This window comes from Triturus cristatus, chromosome 9 (assembly GCF_964204655.1).
Source record: "Triturus cristatus chromosome 9, aTriCri1.1, whole genome shotgun sequence".
Classification (NCBI taxonomy): domain Eukaryota; kingdom Metazoa; phylum Chordata; class Amphibia; order Caudata; family Salamandridae; genus Triturus; species Triturus cristatus.
The window spans coordinates 664,514,063-664,527,000 of NC_140592.1; positions in this window are offsets into that span (position 1 = coordinate 664,514,063).

The window sequence follows — 12,938 nt, forward strand, 5'->3', positions numbered from 1 at the left end:
AAAAATGGCAATTTTGGTCACATTGAGGCTTTAAAAAGTAGTTATTCAACATGAGGCGCAATCCAAATGACATGTTAAATCAATTTTTCTACAGTCCAAAAAATCAATTTTCTGATGAAAAACGATGACCCGTGACCAGTTAAACTTTCTCCAGATGGTCTGAAATCGTAATTTTTTAACGTTTAATTTTTTGACTGTAGATGACAATTGCATGTGAATTATCACTTTTGGAACTAAAATAAGTGTGTTTTGAGTCATTTTAATGCCTGAAATTGGTCGAAATAGAAGCTTCTGAGAAGGAGAAAAAGTCTGTAAAAATGGCAATTTTTGTCACATTGAGGCTTTAAAAAGTAGTTATTCAACATGAGGCAAAATCCAAATGACATTTTGAATCAATTTTTCTACAGTCCAAAAAATCAATTTTCTGATGAAAAACGATGACCCGTGACCTGTCAAACGCTCTTCAGATGGTCAAAAAAGGTAATTTTTTAATTTTTCATTTTTTGACTGTAAATGACTATTGCATGTGAATTATCACTTTTGGAAATAAAATACGTGTGTTTAGAGTCATTTTAATGCCCGAAATTGGTGGAAATAGAAGCTTCTGAGTGGGAGAAAAGTCTATAAATATGGCAATTTTGGTCACATTGAGGCTTTAAAAAGTAGTTATTCAATATGAGGCGCAATCCAAATTACATTTTGAATCAATTTTTCTACAGTCCAAAAAATCAATTTTCTGATGAAAAATGATGACCCGTGACCTGTTGAACTTTCTCCAGATGGTCAGAAATGGTAATTTTTTTAATGTTTAATTTTTTGACTGTAAATGGCTATTGCAAGTGAATTATCACTTTTGGAACTAAAATAAGTGTGTTTAGAGTAATTTTAATGCCTGAAATTGGTCGAAATAGAAGCTTCTGAGAAGGAGAAAAAGTCTGTAAAAATGGCAATTTTTGTCACATTGAGGCTTTAAAAAGTTGTTATTCAACATGAGGCACAATCCAAATGACATTTTGAATCAATTTTTCTACAGTCCAAAACATCAATTTTCTGATGAACAATGATTACCCGTGACCTGTTGAACTTTCTCCAGATGGTCAGAAATTGTAATTTTTTAATGTTTAATTTTTTGACTGTAAATGGCTATTGCAAGTGAATTATCAATTTTGGAACTAAAATAAGTGTATTTAGAGTCATTTTAATGCCTGAAATTGGTCAAAATAGAAGCTTCTGAGTGGGAGAAAATGTCTGTAAAAATGGCAATTTTGGTCACATTGAGGCTTTAAAAAGTAGTTATTCAACATGAGGCGCAATCCAAATGACATTTTAAATCAATTTTTCTACAGTCCAAAAAATCAATTTTCTGATGAAAAACGATGACCCGTGACCAGTTAAACTTTCTCCAGATGGTCTGAAATCGTAATTTTTTAACGTTTAATTTTTTGACTGTAGATGACAATTGCATGTGAATTATCACTTTTGGAACTAAAATAAGTGTGTTTTGAGTCATTTTAATGCCTGAAATTGGTCGAAATAGAAGCTTCTGAGAAGGAGAAAAAGTCTGTAAAAATGGCAATTTTTGTCACATTGAGGCTTTAAAAAGTAGTTATTCAACATGAGGCAAAATCCAAATGACATTTTGAATCAATTTTTCTACAGTCCAAAAAATCAATTTTCTGATGAAAAACGATGACCCGTGACCTGTCAAACGCTCTTCAGATGGTCAAAAAAGGTAATTTTTTAATTTTTCATTTTTTGACTGTAAATGACTATTGCATGTGAATTATCACTTTTGGAAATAAAATACGTGTGTTTAGAGTCATTTTAATGCCCGAAATTGGTGGAAATAGAAGCTTCTGAGTGGGAGAAAAGTCTATAAATATGGCAATTTTGGTCACATTGAGGCTTTAAAAAGTAGTTATTCAATATGAGGCGCAATCCAAATGACATTTTGAATCAATTTTTCTACAGTCCAAAAAATCAATTTTCTGATGAAAAATGATGACCCGTGACCTGTTGAACTTTCTCCAGATGGTCAGAAATGGTAATTTTTTTAATGTTTAATTTTTTGACTGTAAATGGCTATTGCAAGTGAATTATCACTTTTGGAACTCAAATAAGTGTGTTTAGAGTAATTTTAATGCCTGAAATTGGTCGAAATAGAAGCTTCTGAGAAGGAGAAAAAGTCTGTAAAAATGGCAATTTTTGTCACATTGAGGCTTTAAAAAGTTGTTATTCAACATGAGGCACAATCCAAATGACATTTTGAATCAATTTTTCTACAGTCCAAAACATCAATTTTCTGATGAACAATGATTACCCGTGACCTGTTGAACTTTCTCCAGATGGTCAGAAATTGTAATTTTTTAATGTTTAATTTTTTGACTGTAAATGGCTATTGCAAGTGAATTATCAATTTTGGAACTAAAATAAGTGTATTTAGAGTCATTTTAATGCCTGAAATTGGTCGAAATAGAAGCTTCTGAGTGGGAGAAAATGTCTGTAAAAATGGCAATTTTGGTCACATTGAGGCTTTAAAAAGTAGTTATTCAACATGAGGCGCAATACAAATGACATTTTGAATCAATTTTTCTACAGTCCAAAAAATCAATTCTCTGATGAAAAACGATGACCCGTGACCTGTCAAACGTTCTTCAGATGGTCAAAAATGGTAATTTTTTAATTTTTCATTTTTTGAGTGTAAATGACTATTGCATGTGAATTATCACTTTTGGAAATAAAATACGTGTGTTTAGAGTCATTTTAATGCCCGAAATTGGTGGAAATAGAAGCTTCTGAGTGGGAGAAAAGTCTATAAAAATGGCAATTTTGGTCACATTGAGGCTTTAAAAAGTAGTTATTCAATATGAGGCGCAATCCAAATGACATTTTGAATCAATTTTTCTACAGTCCAAAAAATCAATTTTCTGATGAAAAATGATGACCCGTGACCTGTTGAACTTTCTCCAGATGGTCAGAAATGGTAATTTTTTTAATGTTTAATTTTTTGACTGTAAATGGCTATTGCAAGTGAATTATCACTTTTGGAACTAAAATAAGTGTGTTTAGAGTCATTTTAATGCCTGAAATTGGTCGAAATAGAAGCTTCTGAGAAGGAGAAAAAGTCTGTAAAAATGGCAATTTTTGTCACATTGAGGCTTTAAAAAGTAGTTATTCAACATGAGGCACAATCCAAATGACATTTTGAATCAATTTTTCTACAGTCCAAAACATCAATTTTCTGATGAACAATGATTACCCGTGACCTGTTGAACTTTCTCCAGATGGTCAGAAATTGTAATTTTTTAATGTTTAATTTTTTGACTGTAAATGGCTATTGCAAGTGAATTATCAATTTTGGAACTAAAATAAGTGTATTTAGAGTCATTTTAATGCCTGAAATTGGTCAAAATAGAAGCTTCTGAGTGGGAGAAAATGTCTGTAAAAATGGCAATTTTGGTCACATTGAGGCTTTAAAAAGTAGTTATTCAACATGAGGCGCAATCCAAATGACATTTTAAATCAATTTTTCTACAGTCCAAAAATCAATTTTCTGATGAAAAACGATTACCCGTGACCAGTTAAACTTTCTCCAGATGGTCTGAAATGGTAATTTTTTAATGTTTAATTTTTTGACTGTAAATGACAATTGCATGTGAATTATCACTTTTGGAACTAAAATAGGTGTGTTTTGAGTAATTTTAATGCCTGAAATTGGTCGAAATAGAAGCTTCTGAGACGGAGAAAAAGTCTGTAAAAATGGCAATTTTTGTCACATTGAGGCTTTAAAAAGTAGTTATTCAACATGAGGCACAATCCAAATGACATTTTGAATCAATTTTTCTACAGTCCAAAAAATCAATTTTCTGATGAAAAACGATGACCCGTGACCTGTTGTACTTTCTCCAGATGGTCAGAAATTTAAATTTTTTATTTTTAATTTTTTGACTGTAAATGACTATTGCATGTGAATTATCACTTTTCGAACTAAAATAAGTGTGTTTAGAGTCATTTTAGTGCCTGAAATTGGTCGAAATAGAAGCTTCTGAGTAGGAGAAAAAGTCTATAAAAATGGCAATTTCAGTCACGTTGAGGCTTTAAAAAGTAGTTATTCAACATGAGGCATAATCCAAATGACATTTTGAATAAATTTTTCTACAGTCCCAAAAATCCATTTTCTGATGAAAAACAATGATCCGTGACCTGTTGACTTTCTCCAGATGATCAGAAATGTTAATTTTTTAATTTTTCATTTTTTGACTGTAAATGACAATTGCATGTGAATTATCACTTTTGGAACTAAAATAAGTGTGTTTTGAGTCATTTTAATGCCTGAAATTGTTCGAAATAGAAGCTTCTGATACGGAGAAAAAGTCTGTAAAAATGGCAATTTTCGTCACATTAAGGCTTTAAAAAGTAGTTATTCAACATGAGGCACAATCCACATGACATTTTGAATCAATTTTTCTACAGTCCAAAAAATCAATTTTCTGATGAAAAACGATGACCCGTGACCTGTCAAACGTTCTTCAGATGGTCAAAAATGGTAATTTTTTAATTTTTCATTTTTTGACTGTAAATGACTATTACATGTGAATTATCACTTTTGGAAATAAAATACGTGTGTTTAGAGTCATTTTAATGCCCGAAATTGGTGGAAATAGAAGCTTCTGAGTGGGAGAAAAGTCTATAAAAATGGCAATTTTTGTCACATTGAGGCTTTAAAAAGTAGTTATTCAATATGAGGCGCAATCCAAATGACATTTTGAATCAATTTTTCTACAGTCCAAAAAATCAATTTTCTGATGAAAAATGATGACTCGTGACCTGTTGAACTTTCTCCAGATGGTCAGAAATGGTAATTTTTTTAATGTTTATATTTTTGACTGTAAATGGCTATTGCAAGTGAATTATCACTTTTGGAACTAAAATAAGTGTGTTTAGAATCATTTTAATGCCTGAAATTGGTCGAAATAGAAGCTACTGAGAAGGAGAAAAAGTCTGTAAAAATGGCAATTTTTGTCACATTGAGGCTTTAAAAAGTAGTTATTCAACATGAGGCACAATCCAAATGACATTTTGAATCAATTTTTCTACAGTCCAAAACATCAATTTTCTGATGAAAAATGATTACCCGTGACCTGTTGAACTTTCTCCAGATGGTCAGAAATGGTAATTTTTTTATGTTTAATTTTTTGACTGTAAATGGCTATTGCAAGTGAATTATCAATTTTGGAACTAAAATAAGTGTATTTAGAGTCATTTTAATGCCTGAAATTGGTCGAAATAGAAGCTTCTGAGTGGGAGAAAATGTCTGTAAAAATGGCAATTTTGGTCACATTGAGGCTTTAAAAAGTAGTTATTCAACATGAGGCGCAATCCAAATGACATTTTAAATCAATTTTTCTACAGTCCAAAAAATCAATTTTCTGATGAAAAACGATGACCCGTGACCAGTTAAACTTTCTCCAGATGGTCTGAAATGGTAATTTTTTAACGTTAAATTTTTTGACTGTAAATGACAATTGCATTTGAATTATCACTTTTGGAACTAAAATAAGTGTGTTTTGAGTCATATTAATGCCCGAAACTGGTCGAAATAGAAGCTTCTGAGAAGGAGAAAAAGTCTGTAAAAATGGCAATTTTCGTCACATTGAGGCTTTAAAAAGTAGTTATTCAACATGAGGCACAATCCAAATGACATTTTGAATCAATTTTTCTACAGTCCAAAAAATCAATTTTCTGATGAAAAACCTGTTGTACTTTCTCCCGATGGTCAGAAATTTAAATTTTTTTATTTTTAATTTTTTGACTGTAAATGACTATTGCATGTGAATTATCACTTTTGGAACTAAAATAAGTGTGTTTAGAGTCATTTTAGTGCCTGAAATACGTCGAAATAGAAGCTTCTGAGTAGGAGAAAAAGTCTATAAAAATGGCAATTTCGGTCACGTTGAGGCTTTAAAAAGTAGTTATTCAACATGAGGCTTAATCCAAATGACATTTTGAATAAATTTTTCTACAGTCCCAAAAATCCATTTTCTGATGAAAAACCTGTTGTACTTTCTCCCGATGGTCAGAAATTTAAATTTTTTTATTTTTAATTTTTTGACTGTAAATGACAATTGCATGTGAATTATCACTTTTGGAACTAAAATAAGAGTGTTTTGAGTCATTTTAATGCCTGAAATTGGTCGAAATAGAAGCTTCTGAGACGGAGAAAAAGTCTGTAAAAATGGCAATTTTCGTCACATTAAGGCTTTAAAAAGTAGTTATTCAATATGAGGCACAATCCAAAAGACATTTTGAATCAATTTTTCTACAGTCCAAAACATCAATTTTCTGATGAACAATGATTACCCGTGACCTGTTGAACTTTCTCCAGATGGTCAGAAATGGTCATTTTTTATTGTTTAATTTTTTGACTGTAAATGGCTATTGCAAGTGAATTATCAATTTTGGAACTAAAATAAGTGTATTTAGAGTCATTTTAATGCCTGAAATTGGTCGAAATAGAAGCTTCTGAGTGGGAGAAAATGTCTGTAAAAATGGCAATTTTGGTCACATTGAGGCTTTAAAAAGTAGTTATTCAACATGAGGCGCAATCCAAATGACATTTTAAATCAATTTTTCTACAGTCCAAAAATCAATTTTCTGATGAAAAACGATTACCCGTGACCAGTTAAACTTTCTCCAGATGGTCTGAAATGGTAATTTTTTAATGTTTAATTTTTTGACAGTAAATGACAATTGCATGTGAATTATCACTTTTGGAACTAAAATAGGTGTGTTTTGAGTAATTTTAATGCCTGAAATTGGTCGAAATAGAAGCTTCTGAGACGGAGAAAAAGTCTGTAAAAATGGCAATTTTTGTCACATTGAGGCTTTAAAAAGTAGTTATTCAACATGAGGCACAATCCAAATGACATTTTGAATCAATTTTTCTACAGTCCAAAAAATCAATTTTCTGATGAAAAACGATGACCCGTGACCTGTTGTACTTTCTCCAGATGGTCAGAAATTTACATTTTTTTATTTTTAATTTTTTGACTGTAAATGACTATTGCATGTGAATTATCACTTTTGGAACTAAAATAAGTGTGTTTAGAGTCATTTTAGTGCCTGAAATTGGTCAAAATAGAAGCTTCTGAGTTGGAGAAAAAGTCTATAAAAATGGCAATTTCAGTCACGTTGAGGCTTTAAAAAGTAGTTATTCAACATGAGGCATAATCCAAATGACATTTTGAATAAATTTTTCTACAGTCCCAAAAATCCATTTTCTGATGAAAAACAATGACCCGTGACCTGTTGACTTTCTCCAGATGGTCAGAAATGTTAATTTTTTAATTTTTCATTTTTTGACTGTAAATGACAATTGCATGTGAATTATCACTTTTGGAACTAAAATAAGTGTGTTTTGAGTCATTTTAATGCCTGAAATTGTTCGAAATAGAAGCTTCTGATACGGAGAAAAAGTCTGTAAAAATGGCAATTTTCGTCACATTAAGGCTTTAAAAAGTAGTTATTCAACATGAGGCACAATCCACATGACATTTTGAATCAATTTTTCTACAGTCCAAAAAATCAATTTTCTGATGAAAAACGATGACCCGTGACCAGTTAAACTTTCTCCAGATGGTCTGAAATCGTAATTTTTTAACGTTTAATTTTTTGACTGTAGATGGCAATTGCATGTGAATTATCACTTTTGGAACTAAAATAGGTGTGTTTTGAGTCATTTTAATGCCTGAAATTGGTCGAAATAGAAGCTTCTGAGAAGGAGAAAAAGTCTGTAAAAATGGCAATTTTTGTCACATTGAGGCTTTAAAAAGTAGTTATTCAACATGAGGCACAATCCAAATGACATTTTGAATCAATTTTTCTACAGTCCAAAAAATCAATTTTCTGATGAAAAACGATGACCCGTGACCTGTTGTACTTTCTCCAGATGGTCAGAAATTTTCATTTTTTTAGTTTAAATTTTTTGACTGTAAATGACTATTGCATGTGAATTATCACTTTTGGAACTCAAATAAGTGTGTTTAGAGTCATTTTAGTGCCTGAAATAGGTCGAAATAGAAGCTTCTGAGTAGGAGAAAAAGTCTATAAAAATGGCAATTTCGGTCACGTTGAGGCTTTAAAAAGTAGTTATTCAACATGAGGCACAATCCAAATGACATTTTGAATACATTTTTCTACAGTCCCAAAAATCCATTTTCTGATGAAAAACAATGACCCGTGACCAGTTAAACTTTCTCCAGATGGTCTGAAATCGTAATTTTTTAACGTTTAATTTTTTGACTGTAGATGACAATTGCATGTGAATTATCACTTTTGGAACTAAAATAAGTGTGTTTTGAGTCATTTTAATGCCTGAAATTGGTCGAAATAGAAGCTTCTGAGAAGGAGAAAAAGTCTGTAAAAATGGCAATTTTTGTCACATTGAGGCTTTAAAAAGTAGTTATTCAACATGAGGCACAATCCAAATGACATTTTGAATCAATTTTTCTACAGTCCAAAAAATCAATTTTCTGATGAAAAATGATGACCCGTGACCTGTTGAACTTTCTCCAGATGGTCAGAAATGGTAATTTTTTTAATGTTTAATTTTTTGACTGTAAATGGCTATTGCAAGTGAATTATCACTTTTGGAACTAAAATAAGTGTGTTTAGAGTAATTTTAATGCCTGAAATTGGTCGAAATAGAAGCTCCTGAGAAGGAGAAAAAGTCTGTAAAAATGGCAATTTTTGTCACATTGAGGCTTTAAAAAGTTGTTATTCAACATGAGGCACAATCCAAATGACATTTTGAATCAATTTTTCTACAGTCCAAAACATCAATTTTCTGATGAACAATGATTACCCGTGACCTGTTGAACTTTCTCCAGATGGTCAGAAATTGTAATTTTTTAATGTTTAATTTTTTGACTGTAAATGGCTATTGCAAGTGAATTATCAATTTTGGAACTCAAATAAGTGTATTTAGAGTCATTTTAATGCCTGAAATTGGTCGAAATAGAAGCTTCTGAGTGGGAGAAAATGTCTGTAAAAATGGCAATTTTGGTCACATTGAGGCTTTAAAAAGTAGTTATTCAACATGAGGCGCAATCCAAATGACATTTTGAATCAATTTTTCTACAGTCCAAAAAATCAATTCTCTGATGAAAAACGATGACCCGTGACCTGTCAAACGTTCTTCAGATGGTCAAAAATGGTAATTTTTTAATTTTTCATTTTTTGAGTGTAAATGACTATTGCATGTGAATTATCACTTTTGGAAATAAAATACGTGTGTTTAGAGTCATTTTAATGCCCGAAATTGGTGGAAATAGAAGCTTCTGAGTGGGAGAAAAGTCTATAAAAATGGCAATTTTGGTCACATTGAGGCTTTAAAAAGTAGTTATTCAATATGAGGCGCAATCCAAATGACATTTTGAATCAATTTTTCTACAGTCCAAAAAATCAATTTTCTGATGAAAAATGATGACCCGTGACCTGTTGAACTTTCTCCAGATGGTCAGAAATGGTAATTTTTTTAATGTTTAATTTTTTGACTGTAAATGGCTATTGCAAGTGAATTATCACTTTTGGAACTAAAATAAGTGTGTTTAGAGTCATTTTAATACCTGAAATTGGTCGAAATAGAAGCTTCTGAGAAGGAGAAAAAGTCTGTAAAAATGGCAATTTTTGTCACATTGAGGCTTTAAAAAGTAGTTATTCAACATGAGGCACAATCCAAATGACATTTTGAATCAATTTTTCTACAGTCCAAAACATCAATTTTCTGATGAACAATGATTACCCGTGACCTGTTGAACTTTCTCCAGATGGTCAGAAATTGTAATTTTTTAATGTTTAATTTTTTGACTGTAAATGGCTATTGCAAGTGAATTATCAATTTTGGAACTAAAATAAGTGTATTTAGAGTCATTTTAATGCCTGAAATTGGTCAAAATAGAAGCTTCTGAGTGGGAGAAAATGTCTGTAAAAATGGCAATTTTGGTCACATTGAGGCTTTAAAAAGTAGTTATTCAACATGAGGCGCAATCCAAATGACATTTTAAATCAATTTTTCTACAGTCCAAAAAATCAATTTTCTGATGAAAAACGATGACCCGTGACCAGTTAAACTTTCTCCAGATGGTCTGAAATCGTAATTTTTTAACGTTTAATTTTTTGACTGTAGATGACAATTGCATGTGAATTATCACTTTTGGAACTAAAATAAGTGTGTTTTGAGTCATTTTAATGCCTGAAATTGGTCGAAATAGAAGCTTCTGAGAAGGAGAAAAAGTCTGTAAAAATGGCAATTTTTGTCACATTGAGGCTTTAAAAAGTAGTTATTCAACATGAGGCAAAATCCAAATGACATTTTGAATCAATTTTTCTACAGTCCAAAAAATCAATTTTCTGATGAAAAACGATGACCCGTGACCTGTCAAACGCTCTTCAGATGGTCAAAAAAGGTAATTTTTTAATTTTTCATTTTTTGACTGTAAATGACTATTGCATGTGAAGTATCACTTTTGGAAATAAAATACGTGTGTTTAGAGTCATTTTAATGCCCGAAATTGGTGGAAATAGAAGCTTCTGAGTGGGAGAAAAGTCTATAAATATGGCAATTTTGGTCACATTGAGGCTTTAAAAAGTAGTTATTCAATATGAGGCGCAATCCAAATGACATTTTGAATCAATTTTTCTACAGTCCAAAAAATCAATTTTCTGATGAAAAATGATGACCCGTGACCTGTTGAACTTTCTCCAGATGGTCAGAAATGGTAATTTTTTTAATGTTTAATTTTTTGACTGTAAATGGCTATTGCAAGTGAATTATCACTTTTGGAACTCAAATAAGTGTGTTTAGAGTAATTTTAATGCCTGAAATTGGTCGAAATAGAAGCTTCTGAGAAGGAGAAAAAGTCTGTAAAAATGGCAATTTTTGTCACATTGAGGCTTTAAAAAGTTGTTATTCAACATGAGGCACAATCCAAATGACATTTTGAATCAATTTTTCTACAGTCCAAAACATCAATTTTCTGATGAACAATGATTACCCGTGACCTGTTGAACTTTCTCCAGATGGTCAGAAATTGTAATTTTTTAATGTTTAATTTTTTGACTGTAAATGGCTATTGCAAGTGAATTATCAATTTTGGAACTAAAATAAGTGTATTTAGAGTCATTTTAATGCCTGAAATTGGTCGAAATAGAAGCTTCTGAGTGGGAGAAAATGTCTGTAAAAATGGCAATTTTGGTCACATTGAGGCTTTAAAAAGTAGTTATTCAACATGAGGCGCAATACAAATGACATTTTGAATCAATTTTTCTACAGTCCAAAAATTAATTTTCTGATGAAAAACGATTACCCGTGACCAGTTAAACTTTCTCCAGATGGTCTGAAATGGTAATTTTTTAATGTTTAATTTTTTGACTGTAAATGACAATTGCATGTGAATTATCACTTTTGGAACTAAAATAGGTGTGTTTTGAGTAATTTTAATGCCTGAAATTGGTCGAAATAGAAGCTTCTGAGACGGAGAAAATGTCTGCAAAAATGGCAATTTTGGTCACATTGCGGCTTTAAAAAGTAGTTATTCAACATGAGGCGCAATCCAAATGACATTTTAAATCAATTTTTCTACAGTCCAAAAAATCAATTTTCTGATGAAAAACGATGACCCGTGACCAGTTAAACTTTCTCCAGATGGTCTGAAATCGTAATTTTTTAACGTTTAATTTTTTGACTGTAGATGACAATTGCATGTGAATTATCACTTTTGGAACTAAAATAAGTGTGTTTTGAGTCATTTTAATGCCTGAAATTGGTCGAAATAGAAGCTTCTGAGAAGGAGAAAAAGTCTGTAAAAATGGCAATTTTTGTCACATTGAGGCTTTAAAAAGTAGTTATTCAACATGAGGCAAAATCCAAATGACATTTTGAATCAATTTTTCTACAGTCCAAAAAATCAATTTTCTGATGAAAAACGATGACCCGTGACCTGTCAAACGCTCTTCAGATGGTCAAAAAAGGTAATTTTTTAATTTTTCATTTTTTGACTGTAAATGACTATTGCATGTGAATTATCGCTTTTGGAAATAAAATATGTGTGTTTAGAGTCATTTTAATGCCCGAAATTGGTGGAAATAGAAGCTTCTGAGTGGGAGAAAAGTCTATAAATATGGCAATTTTGGTCACATTGAGGCTTTAAAAAGTAGTTATTCAATATGAGGCGCAATCCAAATGACATTTTGAATCAATTTTTCTACAGTCCAAAAAATCAATTTTCTGATGAAAAATGATGACCCGTGACCTGTTGAACTTTCTCCAGATGGTCAGAAATGGTAATTTTTTTAATGTTTAATTTTTTGACTGTAAATGGCTATTGCAAGTGAATTATCACTTTTGGAACTCAAATAAGTGTGTTTAGAGTAATTTTAATGCCTGAAATTGGTCGAAATAGAAGCTTCTGAGAAGGAGAAAAAGTCTGTAAAAATGGCAATTTTTGTCACATTGAGGCTTTAAAAAGTTGTTATTCAACATGAGGCACAATCCAAATGACATTTTGAATCAATTTTTCTACAGTCCAAAACATCAATTTTCTGATGAACAATGATTACCCGTGACCTGTTGAACTTTCTCCAGATGGTCAGAAATTGTAATTTTTTAATGTTTAATTTTTTGACTGTAAATGGCTATTGCAAGTGAATTATCAATTTTGGAACTAAAATAAGTGTATTTAGAGTCATTTTAATGCCTGAAATTGGTCGAAATAGAAGCTTCTGAGTGGGAGAAAATGTCTGTAAAAATGGCAATTTTGGTCACATTGAGGCTTTAAAAAGTAGTTATTCAACATGAGGCGCAATACAAATGACATTTTGAATCAATTTTTCTACAGTCCAAAAAATCAATTCTCTGATGAAAAACGATGACCCGTGAC